Raw genomic sequence first — 25,565 nt, forward strand, 5'->3', positions numbered from 1 at the left:
CCGCAACGGCAACCTGTAAGCTCAAGAGAAACGCATGCGTAAAACATCATTTGTCACCTTCCGAGAATTATTTTAAAAGTCCTGCCCTTCTTAAACACTTTCTATGGGAGCTTTCCCAGATGAATGTAAAATACATCTATACATCTATACAATGGATATTTGAAACAGTTGATCTGGTGTGTATCACTGTATTGCAGAAATTTGAGATTGAAGTAGTGCTAAGGTCCCTCTTTGGCAGTTGTTTTTAATTTTAGTCTTCATCATTAGACGAAATGTCTTTTAGTTTTACTCCCATCTTAGTTATTTCTACCCTTTTTCGTTTTAGTCTAGTCAACAAAAACACAAAACATTTTAGTCTATTTTTATTCCATAAAAAGTCCTCACATTTTAGTCTTTACTTTTAGTCCAAGCATTTACTTTCTTGCCTAAATCTGGTGCTAAATCATGGTAGTGTGTTCCATGCACTCTGCCAAACCCAATGTCCCTGCTCCCAACAGCTGAGGCAGAATGGCTACAGATGCTTTGCTTTTTGACAGATTTACCACCAGTAGAAAAATATCATGGACTTTGAATGTCTGACGAAAACTAAATTACATTTTAGTTTAGTTTTAGTCATCTTGACGAAAACTAAACTTACTTGTTATCAGTTTTAGTCATCACAGATTTGTTTTTGTTAGTCTTAGTCCAGTTTTTGTCATGGAAAAAAAGGTAGTTGACAAATAGTTTTAGTCATAGTTTCAGTCGACAAAATTAACACTGCATCGAATGGCTGCTGTTATTTTAGTATGCTGAAGATTACACTTTTTTTTACTGAGAATGACAGCCCAAAGCTCTTCCAATCTTTTTCGGCACAATTAGAAAGAATGCCCCAATGCTTCATGAGGCTTCATCTGCCATCACTAGAAAAAAGCCAAAAAGGAGGCGAAGCTGGTAGAGTTGTGGAGAGGTTAAGAACGGCTCACTAAAGGCCAGCTCAAACTACATGAATTCAGCCAGACTGTGGCCCTTATCTCAGAGTCTACATGCTCTGCACACTGTGTATCATGGAGCTCTTAGGTTCATCATGAACTTTAAATCCCCCTCATCACCGTGTTGGATGGTCTTCTTCTTATCTACAGTCTATTCTTGGTCTTCTTCCTCCTTATCTTCTGATGTGCATCAGTCAGAGGAGCTCTGGAACCGTCCATGCTCGTTCTCAGGATGTTTTCTTACTCTCTGTCCCGAGAGTCAAAACTGAACATGGGGAAAGAAGGCCTTTCAGTTTGCTGTTCCATTCAGCTGGAATGAATTACAAAAGTACCTAAAACTTCATGACTTGGTCTCATTGGATGCTTTTAAGAGGACGCAGGAGGACCTGGCTGGAGGCAGACACATCTCTTTGTAGATGTTCTGCCTGATTAATGAGGGCTTTGTGAATGTTGTCCAATTTTGAAAGATATTTTGCTTTTGTATTTACTTCTTGTTTTCTAGATGCTATTATGCCTTTATATATGACAGCTTATTGTATGGTATTGTATTGTATTGTATTGTTAATTGTATTGTTGATAACTGTGCTGCTGCCTATCTTGGCAAGGATAGTCTTGAAAAAGAGATTTTTAGTCTCAATTAACTTTCCCTTGTTAAGTAACACTTAGTCCACAATACTAGCATGTTAAAACTTTTTTTTCGTCATTGTCTAGTTTGTCACTCTGACCTGAAGTCAGACCCTGATCAATTTATAAAATCAATAAGTCATTGATGAAAAATGTTTCAAATTGCAACTGAACAAGTATGTAAAATGTGTTAGGATGGTGTTTGGCTGTGTCACATAAATGGGGCTCAATTTTGCTTTCCTTACTTTTGTCGGATTTAAATTAAGGAAAGTAAAACTTGTTGATTGGAACACTCCTATAGTTAAATCGTGGATTTTAAAACTCCCTTTTCCTTTAGAGCAGTGGTACCCAACATGGGGTCTGGGCACCCCTAGGGGGGCTGCCAAAGGGGACCCTGTCTTCTCAAAATTAGATGTACATGTTTTTTTTTTTTGTTTGTTTTGGTTTTTTTTTTGGTTTTTTTTTAACCATGATTAGAAGCACATTCTTTTATTTTTTTTTCATTTTTCACCCTAAAAAAATAGGATAAAACCTTTTTTTATTAGATCATAAAACTGTGGTTCCCATCCAGGGGTCAAAATATAAAGTTGTATATATTTACAATAAATCAAACTCAGACTTTCAAAATTTAAAGAGGCCTAAATTCCTGGATCAAGACGGTGATACGGTTATGAAGGTTAAGAAGAAGGTTATGTGATCAGCAGGGTTTGTTAGTTTGTTTGTTAGTTTGTTTATTAGTTTGTTAGCAACATAACAAAAAAGTCATGGACAGACTTTGATGAAATTTTCAGGAATTTTCAGAATTGGCATAAGGAAGATCTGATTAGATTTTGGGACTGATCCAGATCACCGTCTGCATCCAGGAATTTTTTAAAGGATTCTTTCCTATTGGGAGATAGGGATAATGGCAGAGTTCTGCACTCTCCGAGTACTTTTCTAGTTTCTTTTTTAAAAAGCTGGCAAATGTTAGTTAAGATAAAACCATAATTGTGGGTACATGCTGCAGTGATGAACTGTCTTTACACCAAAGCATGAGTCTTAAGTACCTCCTCCGGGCTAATGTTAGCAAGGACGCTGACAACAACACAGTATTAAGTCATAGTCATACAGTTCTCTTCAGCTGCTCAGATAAATGCTGAAAAGTGCTCCAAAACTTTGAGTAAGTCCCGTTTGTTAACAACATTAAACCAGTGTAGAATTCTGTGGTGGAAATGACAAAATTGAAGTTAATTAGCAAACTTTACGAGCTGAAGGCATATAATATGATGTGTTCAGGTAACCCCAACAATAAGACGACTGTAATCTATATGTCATGATGTGTTCAAATGTCACATAAAAATGGGAAAATTTAGTTTTTGATGAGAAACTTCAATAAATACAGTGTGACTATGTGTGTATTTGAGCGATTTACAATAAATGTGACAGACTGAATCACAGCTTTATAACTCAAGCACTACTCAGCTAAGACCACTTGTAGTTTGCCCTTGTTTTGTCTTTCCACCAAACTATAGAAAGTATCAATAGTGGTATCAATAAAAACTCAGGTCAGCACTTTCGATGTGCTTTACATAGAATTAAAAGTATAAAAATTAAACATTTGACAATAACAACCTTTAAAAATCTAAAAACATAAAAATATACTTAAACTATTCACAGCATAGTGATGTGATAAACTTGATTGTTTTTTAAATCAAGTAACAGCACTGATATAAACATTTTGTCATTTACATGTAAGCCTGTTATGTCGGGATTGAAGTTGATGTTTGATTTTTCAAGTTGGTCTTGAGGAGGCTCAGCTTTTCTTAGATATGGGTGGCTGGAAGAAAAACGGTTGGGAACCACTGCTTTAGAGGTTTCTCTTCATGAAGATCCAGTCAAAACATCAAGTAGCTAGTTCTCATATCCCTTTAATCTCTTTAGCTGTGAATACTATTATTTACCAAAAAAAAGTTTAGCTTTTAAAATGTAATTTTCTAATGCCTGATTTTTTTTTTTTTTTTTTTTTTTTTTTTTGAGTTTTGGTCAAAAAGGACATCAGATTGTCAGAACAGGCCGTACTAAATTCATCTGTGTTGTAAAAGCACCTAGCTTAAAAATGTGTTTGTGCCAATAACCTATCAAATACGACACCCTGATTTACTTTCTTTTATTGTGTATGGTATTCATTCATGTTTTTAATTCAGTATTTTTTATGTTTTCCCATAAAGATGATCAACCTTAACATCTCACACAACACAGGCTTCATTTAATCACAAGTATCTGCCTGACAAACGTCCCCTCCTCTCACTAGATTTATGCTCCTCATTTGCATACAAGGACTTTGAATTAATTAGAATGAAAAATACTTTCACATCTCACTGTGTCTCTCATAATGGCAAAGGCTAATTGAAGCTCATGTCCACTAATTCTTTTTGATTAGACAATAAAAGCGAGCGTGTTAATTGACTATGTAGTGGTCTGAAGCAAACACCTAAAATACTGCCACACTGAGAAGACCTGGATCAATAAGCCATCTACATACAGATCAAGGTGAGGCAATAAACATGCCCATATTTTTTCCCCTCCACGTCACAGTAAATCAATTCTGCCTCACAAGGGCCGTCACTATGCAGCCAGAGTCGGGCTTTATGCACGTTTTAGCATAAAACTCTCTTGCACCACATTTATGCTGACAGTATTTCATATATACTGTATATAAAAGACTTTTTATATATGAAATATGATACTATTAAACAGAAAGTGCATGTTTTTTAATATGTTACTTGGAATAAGACTAGGAAAATGTGCTATAATACTCAATCAATGCCACTGGAATGATACTATCTGTTATTATGATGGTTGAGGATATCAAAATGTGCCAAACTTGTGTATGTATTTTAAAGGACAGCGGTCTCATTTATAAAAATTAAAAAAAAAAAAATGCAGGATATCCATGTTAAAATTATGCCCAAAAAAAAGGTATGCACCCAAATAAAATCACATTTATATAACTGTACTCATGCACAACTTCAGGCAATGTGCTCTTTATAAATCCTGATCCACCAGGAAATGTGCAAAGGATGAAAGAAAACTCCTGCTCCTTCCTGATGGCCAACCTCCAGGCCTGTGCCAGGTCAGGTATGTGTTGTCTCATTTTTGTACCCCCAGCATTCTTACCAGCTCACCAGGCCCTAGGCTCCCAGTATGCAGAGAGCTGGATCAGGCCTGGGAAAGCGTGCCAGGTGCCCACAAAAGCATAGCTGCTGTTACATATCAAGCTGCTGACCCGTCCTATCCCCGCCCTCCTGAGCACATCAGCATTAAACACACAGTCTTGCAGACGATACCCCAAAATTCTCTGAAAAGAAGTTGTCATAAAGGAGTCTAGTTGGCACCACTGGCCACCAGTCAACATCCAGGACTCACTAGAGTATAGTAAGACCGGAAGAACCAAGGACTGAAAGGCTCCATCGTACACATGTTGACTTTCGTCTGCAGTATGGTTCCCCCCCAGATAATGGGGACGCCACTCTGTCTTCCTCGGCAAACCTATCGCCCTGTGCTCAAATTCAAGTTGGAGGTTGATCTCAGCCTTGCAGTAAGCAGATCGATGGATTATGCTACCAGTGTAGGTGAGCTGCTCTACAACTTCCAATTTGTCACTATTCACAGACACAGATTCAATGGTGGCATCCAAGACATCCCCAAATGCCTTGATCTTTGTTTACGTCCCCATTATCTAGTCCATACAGAGACTGAAGAGTGTAGGGCCTAAGACGCACCCCTGCCTCACCCCAGGCTCAATTGGGAAGAAGTCAGAGGTGGAACCACCACACTTCACTGCACTTTCTGTAACAGACTATAGGGCAGACATCAGCTGGACGAGCCAATGCAGGATCACACGGGGCTCCAAAATCCTCCAGAGGGCATCTCTGTTCACTGAGTCAGATACCTTTTGGAAGTCAGCATAGGCCCAGAAATACATAAAGACAAATTTTCAAACAGTCTTGTTTACTGATGAGTGCCGTGCAACCCTGGATGGTCCAGATGGAGAAGTAGTGGCTGGTCAGGGGTTAGCCACCATGTCCCAACAGGGCAAGGTGGTGGTGGAGTGATGTTTTGAGCCGGATTCATGAGGAGAGAGCTGGTTGGCCCCTTTAGGGTCCCTGAAGGTGTGAAAATGACTTCTGCAAAGTATTTAGAGTTTTTCTTCTACTTTTTTCCATGGTACAAAAAGAAGAACCATGCCATCGTTAGCAAAATTGTCTTCATGCATGACAATGCACCATCTCATGCTGCTAAAAATATCGCTGCTGCTGCCATGGGCATAAAAGGAGAGAAACTCATGGTGTGGCCCCTATCCTCCCCTGACCTCAACCCTACTGAGAACCTTTGGAGCATCCTCAAGCTAAAGAGGGTAGGAGGTTCACGTCAAAACAGCAGCTCTGGGAGGATATTCTGACGTCTTGCAAAGAAATTCCAGCAGAAACTCTCCAAAAACTCACAAGTTCAATGGATGCAAGAATTGTGACGGTGATATCAAAGAAGGGCTACTATGTTAACGTGTGACTTGGGCTGTTAGGATGTTTTAGATTGAAATAGCTTTTGATTTCAGTAAATCTGACCTAATGCTGCAAATTCAACAAATGACCATTTTCAGTTCTTTACATTCTATAAAATGTTTTGAAACTCTTTTGTGCATAATAATTTGGGACAGTGCATTTTGATTTTATTTTTTTTTAAAGGGGAGATTTGGTCAATAAAATTTGAATTATGTTCAAACCGTTCATGACTTGAAAATTATGGTCTTCCATTTGCATCAACTATTTAGGAAAATCAAGGAAAATATCATTTGTATAATAATTTGTGATGCGGTGTATAGCACCAACTTTATTTTCATTTCTTTAAAGACTATTTCAGTATTTTTAATGTAGGTAGTCACTTTAGCTTTCAGAGATTTTAGTGTATGCTGGCTTTGAAGCCGATCACGCTGAGGGCACCGGCAGGAAGGCTTGGCTGTACAGAACTAAAAGTGGATACAACTGCTCTGTGAAGTGTTGAGTTTTAGGGAAAGCACAGTGAGGGCTCAGGAACACTTGCAGAAATAATAGTCTGTCAACACAGTTCGCCATGTGCTGCCGTCTTCTCTAGGCCCATTAAAATGGACTAAGGTACAACGGAAAACTTTTCTGTGGTCAGATGAATTTTTTCACCTATAGAAAACGTTTTGGGGCTTCATAATTCTGATAGATAAATTGTTGTGGTACTGAGCTCCAAACACAACATCATGTCCCTTATTTGGCAAAGAAGAAGTTGAGTTTGTTGTAGAAAAACAACCATTTAGCATATCCAGTTGAACAAAAGTTGTCTTTCATTAAAAAAACATAATTAAAACTGGCTCTCAATAATGCAGAGCAAACTCCATACGCTAGAAAGGTGTAAAAGAGTGACAAAGCTGCACAGAAGCTTCATGCTGTGGGCTTAGCTGAACACAATGTAAATTATCATCAAGTTAAACTTTTTCCCTCTGAGAGACCCTAAAAAACAGACTGTTATAAAATCTGATTTCATAGGGACAGGTTCAACTTTGTTATCTGTCCATTTCATCCAGCCTCACAGAGCCCTCCCTTGTTCTCCTCTGGGGCGATGAATGACTAGCACGGTGAGTGTTATGAATGGACTGAGAAATTGGAAGTAAATAAAAGCTGTGTGCATGTCGTTCCTCTGTTCTATCGCCCTGCAGCGGAGGGTGGATGCCCGTGGAGCTGAAATATGGAGCTGTCAGACGGAGGCACACAGCAGTGGAGAGAGGACACGGTGACCCAGCCGGGGAGTGTGGTGGAGATGTGGCTGTCACATGCTTTAAATGTCTGTGCTTCTATCCCAGTCTGAATTAAACAGCACCTTGATCGTTTTCAGCAACATACAGCCTCCCCAGCTGAACAAACAGAGATAGGACTGCCTCTAAATAAACTCCATCAACAGGAGGCCCAAGAAATGAAGTCTCAGTACCAGCATATTTTAATTGAGAAATGAACCATGAAAGGATAGCAAACCTGCTGACTGCATCCCCCTTACAAAAAGTGGCGACCCCTTCAAAGTCGATATAATAACCTGTGCTCCTGTTGAAAATAAACCTTTAGGTGAACCTGTCAATTATTCTCTGTGCCTGTATGTCCTCACAACCAACTTTCTCCATTGGTGCTGTGTGCTGGCACTCACGCAAAGCTAAAAATATCTTGGTAGAAGTTACAAGGTTTGGCTGCTTTATCGACTTCTTTTCCTTAAAATAGGATTGAAAAGCAAAGCGGTTATTCTGCAAGAATAAAACACCAAAAAGTTGAACCATAAAGAAATGTTATAGGTCAAAGCAAGACGAAAGTTTATAACAATTTTTGATTCAGCGTGGCCAGCAGTGCTAAGTGTGAATTCTTTCCTAAAAAGTAAGTCTCAGAACCATTTAGCTGTCATTGTCACAATAATTATGTCTCTGCATGGCCAACTTTCTGGGTCTCTGGTGTCTATATCCAACAATTGTTCAAGGCCAAGACTTTCTCCCATCAATATTTACAGTCCAACCACCAATATACAGCAGATACAGACACCCCCCTAAGACCCTGTAAGTACTAAAAGGACCATTACTTTTACATTTAAGCTTTCTCGCTACATAGTAATATTTCTGCTATTAGTATTTTTGAGATAGCTGTCTGGAATGAACTCTAAAGCTATTTGCTTGAAATGTTGGGAAAATTTGCAATAAAATTTTCAGGATTTTTCAGGGAAATTTGAAAGGGAATTCAGAGTAGCTTTCTTGGAAAATTTGAGGGAATTTTCATGGAAATTTTTTTATTTGTCTGTTTTTGTTTGGGGTTTTTTGGGGGGGGGGAGTTTTGGATAAAATTTTCTTTGAAATGATTTTGAATTTTCATGGTAATTTTGGAAAAAATTTTAAATGTTTTAGAAATATGTTTGGAAGTTTTCAGGGTGTCCTTGGAAATTTTGGAAATGTATTTGTAATTTGGGGGAATGCAGTAGGACTTATTTGAAGGGAATTGGCGTTGAAATGTTACGGTGTTTTCATGGAAAGTGGGACGAATTTAAATGGGAAATATGGTGGCAGTGGGGAAATTTTATTCTAATTTCAGGAAAATAGTTTTTAAGTTAGGAGAGATTTTCTCTCCTTTTCATTGAACTTGGCTAATATATTTTTAAATAGCAGAGTGATTTTATCTAAAATTTTAAGGGACATTTTCAAGTATGGTCATGGAAATTTTGGCAAACATTTGTACACTTTTGAAGAGTTTCATGGGAGGTTTTGGATAATTAGTTTTTATTATTTTCTCTAAATTTAATGGGATTTGGTGATATTTGTTTGAATGATTAGGTTTTTGGAAATTTGTTAAGTGTTACATGAAAACTTTGGGAGTGTATTTGTAATTTGTGGGATTTTTATTTAAATTTTTGAGGGGCATATTCATTGAAATTTTGAAAGTATTTTGGAAAAATACATATTGTACAACTGTGAAGTTTTGTGGAGGAGGGATAATGGTGTGGGGCTGGTTTTCAGGGTTTGGGCTGAGCCCCTTTTCTCCAGTGAAGGCCAATCTTAATGCTTCAGCATACCAACACATTTTAGAGCATGCTATGCTTCCAACTTTGTGGCAGCAGTTTGGGGAAGGCCCTTTTCTCTAACACGGCTGTGCCCCAGAGCACAAAGCAAGAACTATGAAGACATGGTTTGATGAGTTTGGTGTGGAAGAACTTGACTGCGAGCCCTGACCTCAACCCAACAGAGGATCTATGGGAGGAAGTTCCACAGAATTCCCACAGAAACAATTCAAAACCTTGTGGAAAGTGTCACGGCTATTTCACCAGACTGACAAATAGCCACTATAGAAAGCCTTCCTAGAGGAGTGGAGACTGCTATTGCTGCAAAAGGAGGGCCATCTCCATATTAAAGTGCACGTGCAGTCCCTGTTGGTGTAATGGTCAAGCAGCTGCTAACCCAAGGCCTTTTAGAGAAACAAGACTAATGCAGTACCAGTAGTCTTTACAGCAATTAACTAGAAAAAAAAAGTGCCATGATACAGCACCCTTAATGAGAGTGTTGGGACATGCTTCACATAATGAAGCTCATTTTCAAGTTTAGCATGACCTGGGCCAATGGATTATATTGCAAGCCAGCGGTCTGGAAGGGCTGCTGAGAGAGGTGTGCTTAATTCATCTCCTAATCAGAGTAATGGCTTAATCGATGCATAGAACCGCTGAAATCAGGTAATGAAACAGTCCTCTCCTGTGCAACCAGCAGAGGGATTAATCAACACCAAGGTCCAATGAGTCAATGATAGCTCCAATCTCTGAGTGTCTGTGTGAACCGGAGCTGCTTTAACATGTGATATAGTGAGCATCTGCATGCTTCGCTGCTACCAGTGACGCACATTTGCAGGCTGAATAATTGCTGTTATGAAAAATTGCATAGGACGTTGAAGTACAGAAATGTGAATTAGAGGAAGCAGGACGTATGGAGCAGGTTGAGTTATCGGCAGTGCTGAATGGCCAATAAAGAAACCAAAGCTTCATCGGTGTTTGTGTGTCAGTGCTCTGCTGTGTTGACCACGTGCTTGTGTAAAAACTGCACGCATGTGTGCACACTTGTGCGAGGAGTAGGCTGCGCAGGAGCACACTGTGGCCAGGCGATAACAGCGATGAATGGCCCCGCCGAGCATCTAATGAAGCATTAGTGACAGACTGAGGGAGGACACTCTTCGCCTCCTCTGCAGCCGATGCACTCTTCCCCATTTTTCATCCGGCGTGTAGGGGGGACGAGGCTGAAGATAAAGGGATAAATAGAGGCGTACAGAGCGGCACGGAGGAGACGCTTTTGACGGGCTCTCACCTTAAGGCGGTGGAATGTCAGCTCAGCGAAAGAACGGAACGCCAGCAAAAATGTGGCCACTCATTTATTACGTTCGTTAGCAAGGAGTGTTTGCTGAATATGCAAACTGCAGCATGTCTGTATTTATCAGGAGGGACATTATTGGGTGTCGCCTGCGTGTAAGAATAGAGGTTATTGAAAAAGCCTACGAGGGTGTCATCAGCTGGTACAGCAGTAATGAAACGCTGGCCAGAGGTCCAGTTTTCCTCCCAGTATGAGTGAGGAGGTGGGAGAGGAGCACTCTTTTCCTCCTCCATCATGTCAGAGCATAGGAAGGACTTACCTGCCTCTGTAATCTGCACTCTGCTTACACAGTACTAAAAAATAAGCTTAAAATACCTCCATATCGCTGAGAGGTGTCTTGCAGGTGCTTGTTTCTGGAGCATAACCTTTATGCTATCACACTTCAAGGCACAAAAGAGTTTTTGGAAAACTCAAGGCCAACAAAGGGCAAAGAAGGGACACAGGTGGGCGACAGGACATGATTTTTTTGATTGCAAGTGTCAAATATAAATGAAAATTGCAACTCATTAATAAGTAGAAACTAGTTCATGCTGTATATGTCAACTTATGTTCCATTATTTCAACAATCATTACCTTTCATGACATTTCTAACCAAATATATAAATGTTTATGTTGATTTGACCGTTTCAAGCATGTTTCAAAAAGTTAAAGACCCTGTAAAGTGAAGTTCAAAATTGTGTCTTAACACTCAAGATATGTTGGAATACATGTGACTGAAGTCTGGATTTAGACTGTTTCCTGGCTAGGTTTCATGTGGGCGGGGACAATATGTAGGCTCATGATGTCAGAAGCCCCGCCCCCTAACATGACAATATAAAATCACAGCGCAGTTCATCTCAGTACAGTCTGTTGTTAGCTGATGTCACTGCCTTTATTGAAAGGTAACAGTCAGTTAAATGCTGTTTTTCTGTTCTAATGAGGTAAATTTGCCAAATCTATCAGCCACAGTGGTGTATGGATCATTAAAAGCATCATAACAGAGATTTGAGCCAAACAACAGACTTTGTGTTTTCTCCTAAGGTCAACGAAAGGTCAAGAGGCAGGCTAATGGTGTGAGTGCTTTCCTCAATTCAGTTTGTAGCTTTTTTTTTTTTAATTTGAGAGGATCTTATTTCTCCTGAGCGTGGCTACAGCTCATTCAACCAACCGCCCACACCATCCTGGAGCAGACTTTACTGCCTCATTTTTCATGATTTTGAAGTTTAATTTTATAAACTTAGAGATGTTTTATTTGACTGAAATGTGACCTGGGGGTTCATAACACAGTGTGCTGTCTTTTCACTTTACAGGGCCTTAAACTTGATTCAAACTAAATAAACTATTACAAATCTTCTCTGTTAAAGATGTAACATTGAATTCAGGTGTTTCAATCAGACCCGTTGCCAGGTGTGTAAAATCTTGCTCTAACAGCCACTAAATGGAAAGAACTCATTCATTTTGTATCCTGTGTCATCTCAACCTGGGGTTTGCAGAGACTTAAGAGCTTGTTTTAATTTTTTTTTTTTTTTTTTAATGTTTGGTACATTTGGCCACATCAGGATCCAAAGCTTGATGCCTTGTTTCCACATACGTATGCCCCCTAGGGTCCAGCACAAGGAGCTGCACTTTTTAAAGGGCTGAATTAAAAGTGGATCAACTACATGAGCCCATTGGGGAGAGGACAATATTGTCCAGTTTTTCAGTATGTGACTATATATGGTAACTTCAGCAGACATCCAAAATGGCGTCGCTATGCGGCCCAGTGAGGTTGAGGAATCACGTGACTTCTCTCAGCCAATAAGTGTAACTTCAGCTACGTCACGGATAGTGACATCACACCCTTCGACCAATCAGCAGTTCCCTACCTCCTCACAGAAAAAGTGCAGTTTTGCAGGCAGGCCAGACAACACAGAGATTCCCATAGGAGTTAATGGACTTCCAGTTGACTTACCTCTGCAACCATGTGTATGAGGAAACCAGGGGTTACATTACATCTTCTTCAGTGCCACTACTGCTGTTCTTATCATCCATCTATTCTCTTTCTTTCATCTTGACAATCTTAGGGCAGAGCAATTGAAGGCCAGCTCAGTCTACACAATGTTTTTGTTCATTCATGACTGCACCATGTCAGCACTGTGGGCTGAGGAGTGGGCTGGCTCTGATAGGGAAACACCCTGATGGCAAATGTGAATGAGGAGAAAGCAAAATCGTACGCCATGTCTTAATTCACGCAAGAAGCACTAGCCAAAGGAGGAAGCTGTACAGAGATCTAGGATCCACTAGAGAAACCGTCTTCAATGTGTACATTTTGCTTAAACCGGACAACTGGACTAAAATTTCAAAAAAAAAAAAAATGTTGAATTTCTACATGGGACTGGGCCGTACCAGAAAACATTATAACCTGTTGAACATTTGAATAATGAACAGTAGAGGGCAGCAATATGTCATCAATGCGTTCAGCCTGCCTAAACCAAAGAAGAAGAAGACAAAGAGTCTGGGAAGTTGCAGTTGGGCAAAAATCTGTTTGGCTGGCCAGTCCTTGTGGCCCTACAACCAGTTTGGCCAACTGGGAACGCTCCTGGTTCTCTAAAGAAGCCACTCCAGGCCTGCCCTCATCTACTATAAATTATATCAAGATCATGACCTTGGGGTTGCCAATACACTCCACCCACACTTCTATTCAAAGTCACTCTCCCTGCCATAATTTTTTCTCCATGCATATTTCTGATGACACGGATCGGCTAGAAGAGAAAATGTGTTTTTCTACCTTCTCTTGACAACCTCTTCATTTTCCACCTGCTCCTCCTGCTCCCTGTCCTGCCTCACCTCCTCAGATTCTCCTCCAGCATGCACAACAGTCAGTAAAATGAGTAACGGCTGGCTGTTTCTGCTAGATCGACACACGTTACCAAACCATCCATCAAGCTGCTGACAGCTCTCCGATGCTTTCTCAAGAGAAAGAGCCCATACACATATGCACAACACACCGACACGTACACCCACATCCAATCCACAAACTCCCACAAACCCTCCTAAAATCACTCATCAGCCATTTTGAGTTCCCTTACCCAGCATTACTGTGGCAGGGTTGGGACTGAGGGAGGGATCAGGCTGGATAGAAAGCTGGGAGTTGAACTGTAAAAGCATTGGGGTTCGAGATGCTGAAGCTGACGTGTGATATCTGTTGTTGTTGCTCTAAGAAATCAAGTGGGAGCTGTTTTTGTTCTCTCCAGGTTTGGAGAGTTAACCTCAATGTTTCCCTCTTGGCTGACTTCAATGCCCCTACTTCTGTGACAGCAAGTGGTGTAATGCAGGGTATACATGGATATACGGCCTATGTCCCAGGCCAATGTCCAGCAGAAAAAGTATTGACAGCCAAAATGTCCAGCTGAAAAATATGCCAATTACCAAATCAAGTACATATTGTGTTACCTAGAAGTTATGTTGCAAGAGTCCATTAATATGAACTTAAAGTAATGCGAACTCAAAGTAATTTTACTACAATCTACTATGTTGTTCATGTGGGAACAGGTATTACGGATACCTACATATAGGTACCTATATGTATATATAGGTACCTATATGTAGGTATAGATAAATCTATTTATGACTAATTCTCAGCTCTACGGTTGACACTTAAGTCTTTCTTTGAGATTACTCCAAAGAAACCACAATGTTTGGATTTACTGTTATAGCGGAGGGGTTACAATTGAGATCATCAGTTTCTGACTTATACTGGACAATTTACGGTAACACTCAATTTTCCTTATATTTGTTTAAATGACTTACACAAAGACAAATAAAAGATTGTCTTTCTGCATCATTTCCAAGCTCTGGTCATGTGTAATAAGTGTAAACAGGCAAACTGTAATAATAGGGTTACAACTACTAGGTTACAACTTACTGTCTTGGTCTTGGGTAGGTTTTATTTATGTTTCATTGCTGTTCAACACAGTTTATTGGTCACATATGGCCTGTGGTGTGAGCAGAAGTGGGTAGACTCTCAATTTAAAGACTTTTTGGAAGTGCATATAAGCTGTCATTTATTATTCATTTTTGATTCCTACCTTTATCGGACCTGATAAGTATAATAACTTAACAGTGTGCCTCAACAAGAAGTAGTTTTTCAAAAACTCATATGAGGACAGTTGGTCTGTTTTAATGTATAACAAAGTAAAGACACCTATGTAATACAATATGGGAGATTCTACCAAATTGGTGCAAAAACAGAGTAGGAAATATCCTGAAAGAAAAAAAGATTGTTTTTGTCTTCTTCTGGTTATAAATCTGTCTTGGAAATGTATCTCAGACAAATCAAAATAAATGTAAACTAATTTGTGCCAAATATTTACTTGTTTTTACACCAGTAAAAAGTCCCAAAGTCCTACTTGCTGTTTAGCGGTGTTTTAGCTTGTTACTGTTGATAAAACTTTTCAAACTTTTCACACAAGCAGGCATAAAAATCAAGTATCAATCATCAATTTGAAAAGATTTTTCACCTTGCCTAGGTTGGTGTTGAGAATCACTGTAATGCATGTTGGTTAGAATGGCTGCCATGTTGAATAGACTCTGAAGATTTTAATGTGTGATAGCACACAGACTGTCCATGAATGAGGCTAACGGGTCTATTTTCTGCGAAATTAAAAGAAATGGTGCTGGTAACCCAACATGTAATATCTTCATATGAGAATGCTGGGACATAGGAGGTTAAACTGGGTATACTCAGTGGAGACTAAGTGTGTATACCTGCATATACCCCATACTAAACCACTGCATAGGGCCATCCAAAGCAGATGCCCAGTAGTTTTCTAAATGACTGAGATTCTTGGGGACTGCGGGTTATTTTGGCCAGAGACCAAAAAAAGTCTAGCAAAAACTCTGACATAGTATGCAAGATGTACAAAGGGAGTAATTATTTGCAGGATTGGCTGCTTAGTGTACACTTTAGCAGGCACTAAATCACTGATGACAGCATTGTATTGCCAAAAGTAAAAACAGTTTCATGGTTTTCACCAAGCAACAACCTTGGGTGTAGAAAGAAGAAGCAAAATGCAATAAACTGCAATGCAAGTGTAAGATTGGCTCCAAAAGCCAAATAGTTCCATAAAAATTCCTATAGGTTCTGTATTAGTATGTCACTTCTCATGAAAGAATGACTTTTTGACGGCCACATTCTCAGACTTTTTAAGTCTATATTGTTCCATTCATGATAGGTAGATATGGCTGAAGTCTTACCTGTAACTCATCTGTTTCTATGCCTTCCCAGCAGCAATAGCAATGAGGTCTAAGGTTTTCTGTTATTGGGTTGTCCATCTGTATGTCTCTCAATCTGGGCGATATCTCCAGAACACTTTTACAAATTTGCATTTAACCTTGTACAAACATTCACCCAGTCCCTAGGATTAACTAAGTAGATTTTTTGAGATTATAGGTCCAAAGTCAAGATCATTGGGCCTCATGTTTATCCCTTGGTTTCCAGGCATTTCTTGTGAACACTATATCTTCAGGATGCTTTGACGGATTTTGTCAAATGTTGCACAAATGTCCATCCTTAAAAGGATAATCTGATTAGATTTTGGAGATTAAAGTTCAGATGCCAAGGACATGGGACTCATGTGCTTCACTTGTTTGTGCTTGTTTCTCAAGAACTCTGGCAGATTCTCTTTAAACATTGCACCAAAGTTACCTTTGAATCAAGGATGAACTGAGTAGACTTCAGAGGCAAATTTAAAGGGCATGTGGCCTCATTCTCATTCTTTGTTCTCCAAGTCATTCTTGTGAGCATATCTTTAGAATTCTGAGAGAGTTTCTTCCAACTTTGCACAAATGGACATCTTGATTTGGTAAAATTTGGTAGAGTTGGTCATCTCTCAACTAGAAAGCTCCTACAGTCACATGCCTCTGTGTCCCAGTTTTCTCCCACTACTCCATCAGTGGTGTGTGACTGGGATTAACTAATACTGATAGCCACTTTACAGAGCAGCCCTCGCCATCAGGGGATGGATACGTGGGACCTGAGTAGTGAGATGATTAAAAAGTGCTATACAAGATTAAATCCATCTACCATTCGACTCAAGGGTAAACTCGATGTTCATCGGAGGTCAAAGGTCAGGGTCAAGGGGCTCATGTGCAACCTTGCTTATGAATGCAATAACTCAAGAATGCTTTATCAGATTTTCTTCAAATTTTGCAGAATTGTCTACCATGACTTAATGATAAACTGGTTTGATTTAGAGGTCATAGGTCAAAGGTCAAGATCATGCAGCCTCATGGTCAGCCCTTGCTTATAGCAGTTGTACCACAGGAAACACCCCAGCCCTTCCTCTTTGCCCACCACTGTACTTTCACTGTCCAACAGCTGGAAACTTTGCAGAGATATATAGCTGTCAGGTGGTAGTTTCAGCTATTACATTAAGTTTTTAAGTTATCAGGTGTGGTTGAGTTTAATGAAAGGTGGGATTTGTTGGTTTTCTTTTGATGATCAACATATATTGCCTGTAAAAAATCATTCCCCCCTCTGAGACACCTATGACTGCAAGCTTCAGCAGCTGAGATGGGAGAGACTCTGCGATACAAAAAAAACTGTTGTCTGGGTTCTTCACCGGTCAAAGCTTTATGGGAGAAGGACAAAGAGAAAGCCACTGTTGAAGAAAACTTTTCTAAAATCTCAACTAGGGCTCACCAAAAGGCATGTGGGAGACTCCATGGTCATGTTGAAGAAAGTTATTTTGCCTGATGGGACCAAAATTGTGCTTTTTGGTCATCAAGCAAGACACTATGTTTTGCAGACACCTAACACTTTACATCACCACAAACACACCATCCCACTGTGAAGCACGGCGGTGACAGTATCATGCTGTGGGGATGCTTCCCAGCAGTTGGCTCTGGAAGGTTTGTAAAGGTGGAGGGTAAAATGAATACAGCAAAATATAGGAAAATCCAGGAGGACAATCTTATTCATTTTGCAAGAGACCTTCAACTTCTGCGATTTATTTTTCAGCAATGCAAAGACCTGAAGCATACTACCAAAGCTACTAGAGTGGCTGAATCAAAGGCCAGATCTCAATCCAATAGAAAATTTGGGACTTGAAAAGGGCTGTTCACCCCTAATCACTGTGCATCCTGACAAAGCTTGAGTACTTTTGCAAACAATAATTGAGTTAAATTGCGATGGCAGCCAAAGTACTGCAAATATTTGAGCAGTCACTTACTTTACATATTTATTTAATTGACACTATTGTAGAAATCTGATTTTCACTTGACATTAAAGAGATTTTTGTTGCAAATTTTTGTTGATAAAAAAGTTAAATTATATTCACCATGACTGATTTATAATACCAGTAAAAGAGAAAAACATCCAAGGGGTTGAATGCTTTTTATAGGCGCTGTAGAAACCTCTTGACTAAATTTAAGGCTCTTTGTGCAGTTAATGGCATGAATTTGCTATCAATCTTGGAGTTCTGGGCTGGGAATGTTGTCCTGGTATGTCTTTCGTCACATTTCACAAGTAAATATTCCACTAATCTTGGGACACAGTTGTGGTAATATTTGCCACCATGCTTGGGAACTGTAAAAATATGTACCACTGGTTGGTGGTGCTTCCCAGTCTGCTTGCTCTAAGTGATAATTTTGGGTATTTCATCAGAGGCATCCCAATCTGGACTTGTAAAACATGTGCTCAACCAAGAGCTGCAACATTGTAACAGTAGTATTGACTCCACGCAATTGAGGATTATTAAAAGAAAGAAACAGTTGCAACAGGCCTTGGACCGGTCTATCCTCATAGCCAGGCATGTGCCAGGACTTCAGACTGTTTAGTTCACTGGTCTGGAAGTTTCCTTTCTCACAACCTGCCAAATACATCAGTAAATATCAGACAAGAGAAAATGATTAACTGTTATATTTCTACTTCCTACACTTATTCTCTAATGTGCAGAGCTCTTCCAGGCTTTTCTCTTCATAGTTCTTTAAATCTCTCCCTTAAGCATTCTCACCAATTGTAGGCCACAACCAAGTGTGGCCATGGAGAGCTATTTCAGCTCAATAGCCAACATTCCTGTTTTTTTCAAGCTCTTTCTCTTTTAATTTCTTTGTTTCTCTCACTCTTTAGAGCATAATACATTATATCCTCCTGTTTTTATGAGACCAAAGTAGGTGTATCTACAATATCACTTACCTCTGTGCTTCTCTAAGCCTGACATCATTTATCCAGTGTGCTTCATGTATACGTGGAGATATGGCAGGCGCTTCAGAGACAATGAAAGTATCTGAAAGTGGCCATTAAGCTGAGCCTTAATCTAAAAATGAGTCATGATTCAATGGAGTATAAAGCATACAAAACAATAAAAGAGTACACAAACAGCACTAGCACGTTACATTTACATAATATGCTCTCTTCTCAGGGAACCCTTTTCCACAGTTGAAAAAATCATTTCAGAAACTTACAGCAGCAATTCCAAAAAAGTTGGGACACTTTGTAAAATGCAAATTGAAACAGAATGCAATCATTTTCAAAACTCATAAACTCATATTTTATTCACAATAGACCATAAAATACACATCAGATGGTAAAACTGAGACATTGTTTTTCACATCATGAAAATATTTGCCCATCTTGAATTCGATGGCAGCAACACATCTCAAAAAAGTAGGTACAAAGCAATGTTTAGCACTGTGAAGCATCTTCTCTTCTGTTAACATTCTGGGAAGTGAGGAGATCAGGTGCTGGAGTTTTGGGTTAGGAATGTCATGACCTGTTGCCAATTAGCCTAATTAATTGCAAAATGTTCCTCTACCTGTTTTTTCTTCATTCCCACTTACTTTTCTAGCCTGATGTTGCTCCAGCCCTACCTCCAACCCAACTTCCTTTTTATTAACTATGTATAATTTTACAAATTGAGAGATAATAACTCCATGATCACTGGTTGGTTTGGCCTGGAATGGGTTGGCTGTTCGGGAGTTCTTTCGAACCTCCTGGTGGCCAGGTATGTTTGGAAGGGTTTTCCCTAATAGCTAAAACATCATTCAAAAACTACATTTTGTATTAAATCAAGTTATCCTTGTCTAATATCAAAATGTAATGATGATCTGAAACATTTAAGTGTTACAAATATGTAAAAAAGAGATATCAGGAAGGGGGAACACACTTTTTCACAGCACTGGGGCTGTTTATTTCAAAGGATTCATTTAGGAAAAGTTAAAGGGATACTTCAACATTTTGGCAAATTCACCCATTGCCATAATCCGTATAGTCTTAGGTGTATGTCCGTTACCTTTAGTTGTAGGTGCAAGCTGTTTTTAGATCGGTGGGGCTGAGATGCCAGCTGCTCAGCTAACACTACCGAGACATATGGTATTTCCGGCCTTCCCTCATCAAATACACAATCCAACAACTCCAAAACGCTCTCATGGACAAGCTGTGACCTGCACATTCACCACGCTATGATATAATAACGTATAATTATCTAATATTACGACACATGAAGCAAACACTTGGAACTACTTTCTTGGGTAAACCACTGGGCGGAGTGACACAGTGCGCACCTCTGGCAGTGCCATAGTTACTTGGTTTCACCGGGAGTATCATAAGCTGGACGCAGCAGAAACTTTGAAAAAGATTGATAAAGTTTGCAGATCATGGTTTATACACGTATTGTAAAATGTTGCAGTAACAAGCAGAAGAAATGGAGCAGCGTTAAGTTTAACCACATACCAACCATGGATAAGGACAGGTTGAAACAATGGCTAATTTTGCTGGACGTCGCTCCTAACACACCTGTAGAAATGGTCTGGAAAATGTTTGTGTGCTCCAACCACTTTTTGCCAGAGGACTATGGGAAACGACGCTCAGGAACACCTCCAATGCTTGAAAGATAGTGCCATACATCTGTCGGCATTACAGAGAAAGCAGACGTGGTAAGTGACTACTGTGTTTTTCACTCATCGATCTCTCCGTTGTACCTTCATGTTGAGAAGCATTAGCCTACAGCTGCCTAGCAGGGTGAACGACACTAAAATGCAAATGTTGTTATTGTCTTTGTATTATGAATTAGTGCTTGCCCAGAGCATACACTGTAAGTTAATAAAGTGACTGGCATTACTTCTCATTTTTGGAAAAATGAGAAGTGTGGACTGTGGGGTGAGCATGTTGTCCCTGTGTCCCTGACTTTGGCTTCTTCTCAAGTTTTGTTGATGGAAGTACCTGCACTAAACGTGTGCTTTTGAAATCACTCCACCCAGCAGCCATGTCTAGAGTGTAGTTCCGGCTTTGCATTTGCCTCTAAAACAACTCCGTCTCGTAATGTTCCATGATTATTTCATAGCATGGTGAATGTGCAGGTCACAGCTTGTCCATGAGAGCGTTTTGGAGTTGCTGGATTATGTATTTGATGGGTTTGATGAGGGAAAGCCGGAAATACCATATGTCTCCGTGATGTTAGCTGAGCAGCTGGCATCTCAGCCCCGCCAATCTATAAACAGCTTGCACCTACAACTAAAGGTAACAAACCTACTCCTAGGACTATAGGGATTATGGCAATGGGCGAATTTGCCAAAATGTTGAAGTATCTCTTCAAGTTAACATTTCTGTATACTTTTGTTGGGAAACTGTCTCCTAGGGATCATTTCCTTACCTTGCAGAATGCAGGAGGCTGAGACATTGTTAAACAAGTACAAATTGATGGTGCTCTTTTTTGTGACACATTGTTTTTCATGTTTTCCAGGAATAACACACATATGTCACAAAGAAACTAAAGCATTGCGTATTAAAAGCCAACGCAGGCAGCAGGAAACAAGCATTTTGAACATTTGTCATCTTATTTTGACAACATAAAATGCACACTCTTCATTTTCTACCTGACTAGCAGTCAGGTGAAATGATACTTCTTGGTTCCTTAGAATTATAAACACTCTTGATATGAAACACTACGCTCTGTGGCAATTAAATAACAATCAAACTGACGGAAATGAAATGTTGTGAGTAATGTCAAACTTGAATCACTGACAGAACAAAATTAATGATTCATGGTGAGATATGTAGCTCTGGCAAGTTAAGTGTTGGCACTTGCTAATCCCTTGGCTGAGTGGCTGCAGTATAGCTCACAAACCCTGCCTCCTCCATGTTATCAGATGGGCTAAGGCAATTTAAGTAAAAAATAAAATACCCTTTTTCTAATAGGTTACTTTCAATAAGATATTGGATGTTACAACAGATAGAAAATGCCACAACTGACAGCTTCAGTTAACTTTCAGAAGCTTCCATAGTCATGATGTCATCATCTGGGCTTTCCCAAATTGTTTTAAAGGCATAGTAATCTTAGCATATGAAAACTTCTGACTTTAAAGAAAGTCATAAAATGATCTCCTTCATTATTCTGGCCTTTACTAAATAGAAATATTTTTGGTAATCCAAACTGACCTAGACAGGAAAAGTTCAGTCTGGTTTAATGTCCCACAGTGAGAAAAAAAAGGTTACTTTTATTTTTAACCATCTGGTTTCAGCTGTATTTTCAGCCAAAATGGAGAGGGACCTATGACTCAGCTTCTGTTGAACCACATTTTTTATAAGCAATGTCTGATTTTTATTAGTTGATTTTCAGTATTTTTAAATTTATTTTTACTGTCAGTTTCAAGTTATTTCCATGATCATTGTGGGTTTTCCTTTACATAACACGGTACTAACAATTTTGCCCACGTTTACATCTCAAATAAAAGGATCAGTCTCAGTGAGTTAATACAAGCACTTACATAAGCAGAATGGCTGAAATAACTTCAATCTTGCTATGTAATCATTTTGTATTAAAACTGTATTTACTGGACCATTCAGCCTCTGATCCTGCAGAGTGCAGAAAACGGAGACGTCACTGAATAATAACAAATTGATGGAGTCCTAGCATGAAACACATGTCCTCTTACTTTCCAGATTTAAAACAGAAGTCACTCAAAAAACTAAAAGCTTTGCAGCCTGAAAGCAAGCGAGCTGCTTCAGTGAAATTTGTCATCCTATTTTGACAGCCAAACAAAATAAAAGTGCACATGTTTCTCCTCTTGGACAGTCAGGTTCAGGTGAATAAAATGTCCTTGCTTTTCCAGAATTGTAATCACTCTTCATATGAAACTCCCTCAGCTCTGGAGAAATTAAATAACAATAAACCAGGTGGATGTGAAATGCTTTAAATGTTACGTTTCAGTTTGTATCACACTGATGTGGTAAAACCAAGGATTCATGTTGGGATGTTATGAGACTGCCACACAGCTCTGTTAGTTTTACTGTGCAGTGATGGGGGTGTAAATGTGTCTTCTACTATTGTTCTGCCAGCTCCTGTTGTGCATTTTGTTTACTATTTTTGCTTCCTTTGTTCAGTTTTGGTTCTTTTAGCCCATCATTTTTGCCAGAAGAAATTTCTTTCTTCTACTTTTGAAATTTATTTTTCTATGAACATATTGCATCCTTTTTTAAGGCTCTGCCAAAGGAAAAGACAGACATTTTCAGATTGTTCATGTAAGAACAGATATTTGTACATCCACCCTACTCATTACTGTGAGCATGCTACATTATATGGACAAACGTATATAGATATAGGACTATTACACCAACAGAGACTGGTATGACACTATATTCAAATACACGTATGGAGTTGGCCACCCTTTTGCTGCTGTAACGGCCTCCAAACTTCTTGGAAGGCCCCATTAGATTTTGGATTGTCCATCCATCCATTTTCTATGCCGTTTATCCCGTTTGGGGTCATTGGGTGAGAGGTGGGGTACACCCTGGACTGGCCACCAGTCAATCACAGGGCTGACATATAGAGACAGGCAACCAGGCACTCTCACACTCACACCTATGGCCAATTCAGAGTAATCACAAATGTTTGAAAATGGAGACTGCATGGCTAGGGGCTTGATTTTATACACCTGTTGCAACAGGTCTGATTGAAACGCCTGAATTCTATCCCTTTCTACACTTACATCCCCAGCTGACCCAGGTAATACACACAATTATGCACCTGTCTCTGTGTTTTCTATGGCCAGGTTTCCCTCCTGTCTACATGTGCTCTATGAATTTTAAATGCATTTTAGAAATATGAACAAATGGTGACCAATCCATCCTCCATCCATCCACACATCAATAATAAAAGAGGAAGATCATGACACATTTATTGACTGGGACACCTCCTATATTATCTCCTATGGCTCAGTAGATGTATTCATTATACACTGTATGGAAATCAGTCTCATCACAAATTGATTCTCTTGTTGTTCAATCAGACGGCAGTGAAACTAGGACTTAGCATGTTTGAGTAAATACCATGTAGCTGAGGATTTCTCACTTATTATCTGCAGTGTTGGAGGGTAGTAAATATCGTACCATTAAACAAGTAATGTAGCTACATTTCTGCTCAGCAACACCAAAATTTCTTATCCTTTTCCACCAAGCCAGTTCCAGGGTTGGTTTGGAGCCACTGTTTAGCCAAGCACCAGTTCTTTGGTTTTCCATAGCTAAATAGCTGGCTCTGGGCCAGACAAACTGGCCTCTAGTGTGGAACCAACTCCTTGCTGGACCAGAGCAAAGAACAGGGGGCTGGAGTTGGTTTTTGGAGCATATAATAAGTGAGAATGCAGATTGTGGCATGATCTATGCTGTGCTCGGAGACTAGCCATCTTGTTAGAGAATGGGAGCCTTAAATGTGCAGAGTGAATATTTAGCAAACTTGGAAAAAAAAACCCACAACTTTATATTTAGGCCTCTCTAACTTAGTGTTGAATCACCTGAATTTGTTTAAAATTCTAACCAATCTAATAATAACCCTTTTATTCATACACAGGGAGGGTCCCCTCCACAGAGTCCACCATCTTGGATTTTTGCATTTTCCCTGTTTCTTCAGTACCACAGATGGGACCAAATAATAGATACACAATTTTTGAATACCAGTGGTTGCCATAGTTACTACAGCAGAATTGAGCATTGCAACCCAGAGTCTGACTGTTAGATGTTGCTGATATTCTCAATTTTGCACACTGCACCTTTAAACACAGCTACAGCAATGCTGGACCCCTATATTGTGTAAGAATACGGCCGTGTGTGTTTGACTTTTTTTCTCCATTTAGATGTATTTGTCACATGGCTGCATGCCCTACTGACAGTTCAAACACAAACACCAATAAAGCCCTAGTATTCATTTTTACATTATGGTCTTGGTTAATACTCGATTCTGATTGGCTCTGGAAGTTCCAAGGGTGTCAACTAACTTTCATATTTGGACAACTAGGGAACTTCAAAAGAAGTTCAAGTCAAAAAACCCCAAATTAAAGCACCACAGCCGTTAGATGACAGGAGTAACCATAGCAACCTGAAGCAGTTACACTCTCCAAGCACACAAAATTAGCAATTAAAAACAAAAATGAGCCACAAAATTGATGACTGGGATGAGGAATGTTGGTGTGTTTAGTCATACAGCCCTGCGTCAGTGTCGGTCTAAGCTTTGTTTTTCCCTGTGACATAACTTCAGGCCTCACCCAATGATAACAGCTGGGTGTAAATAAAGACAGTCTTATTTCTTACATCAAACGCAGCTATGATTGAGTTCCAAGCTCAGCTTAATATCGGGCAAGGACACCTACATGGGAGATACAGGGGGAGAGCTTTCTGGGGTCCAGTCAAACTGGGGACTGCGGAGGTCGGCAAAATCAGGGTCTACTGTAAAGTTAAGCTGTGATACCAATATTTTATTATTACCTGAATAATTACCACTCTTAATAAAGCAACAAAACACTGTTTTTCTCATTAATGTTGTAGTTAGTAAAAATAGCCTTTATCAAAATGTTAACTTCCGTTCTTAACACAAATGGAACTTTTTTATTGGCAAAGTTAACAATGTGGATGGCTACACTGAGCTAAACCATCAGGAAAATAATGTTAGACTTCAAACGCAAGACACGATGTGTGTGCACAAACCTCAGGATGCCAGAAAACAAAACAGAATAAACAGAGACAACTTTAATGGAAATTTATTTCCAAAAATGTCCAAAATGGGTAAAAAAAAAAAAAAATGGCAAAA

Source organism: Cheilinus undulatus, linkage group 13 (genome assembly GCF_018320785.1).
Source record: "Cheilinus undulatus linkage group 13, ASM1832078v1, whole genome shotgun sequence".
In the NCBI taxonomy this organism is placed as follows: Eukaryota; Metazoa; Chordata; class Actinopteri; order Labriformes; family Labridae; genus Cheilinus; species Cheilinus undulatus.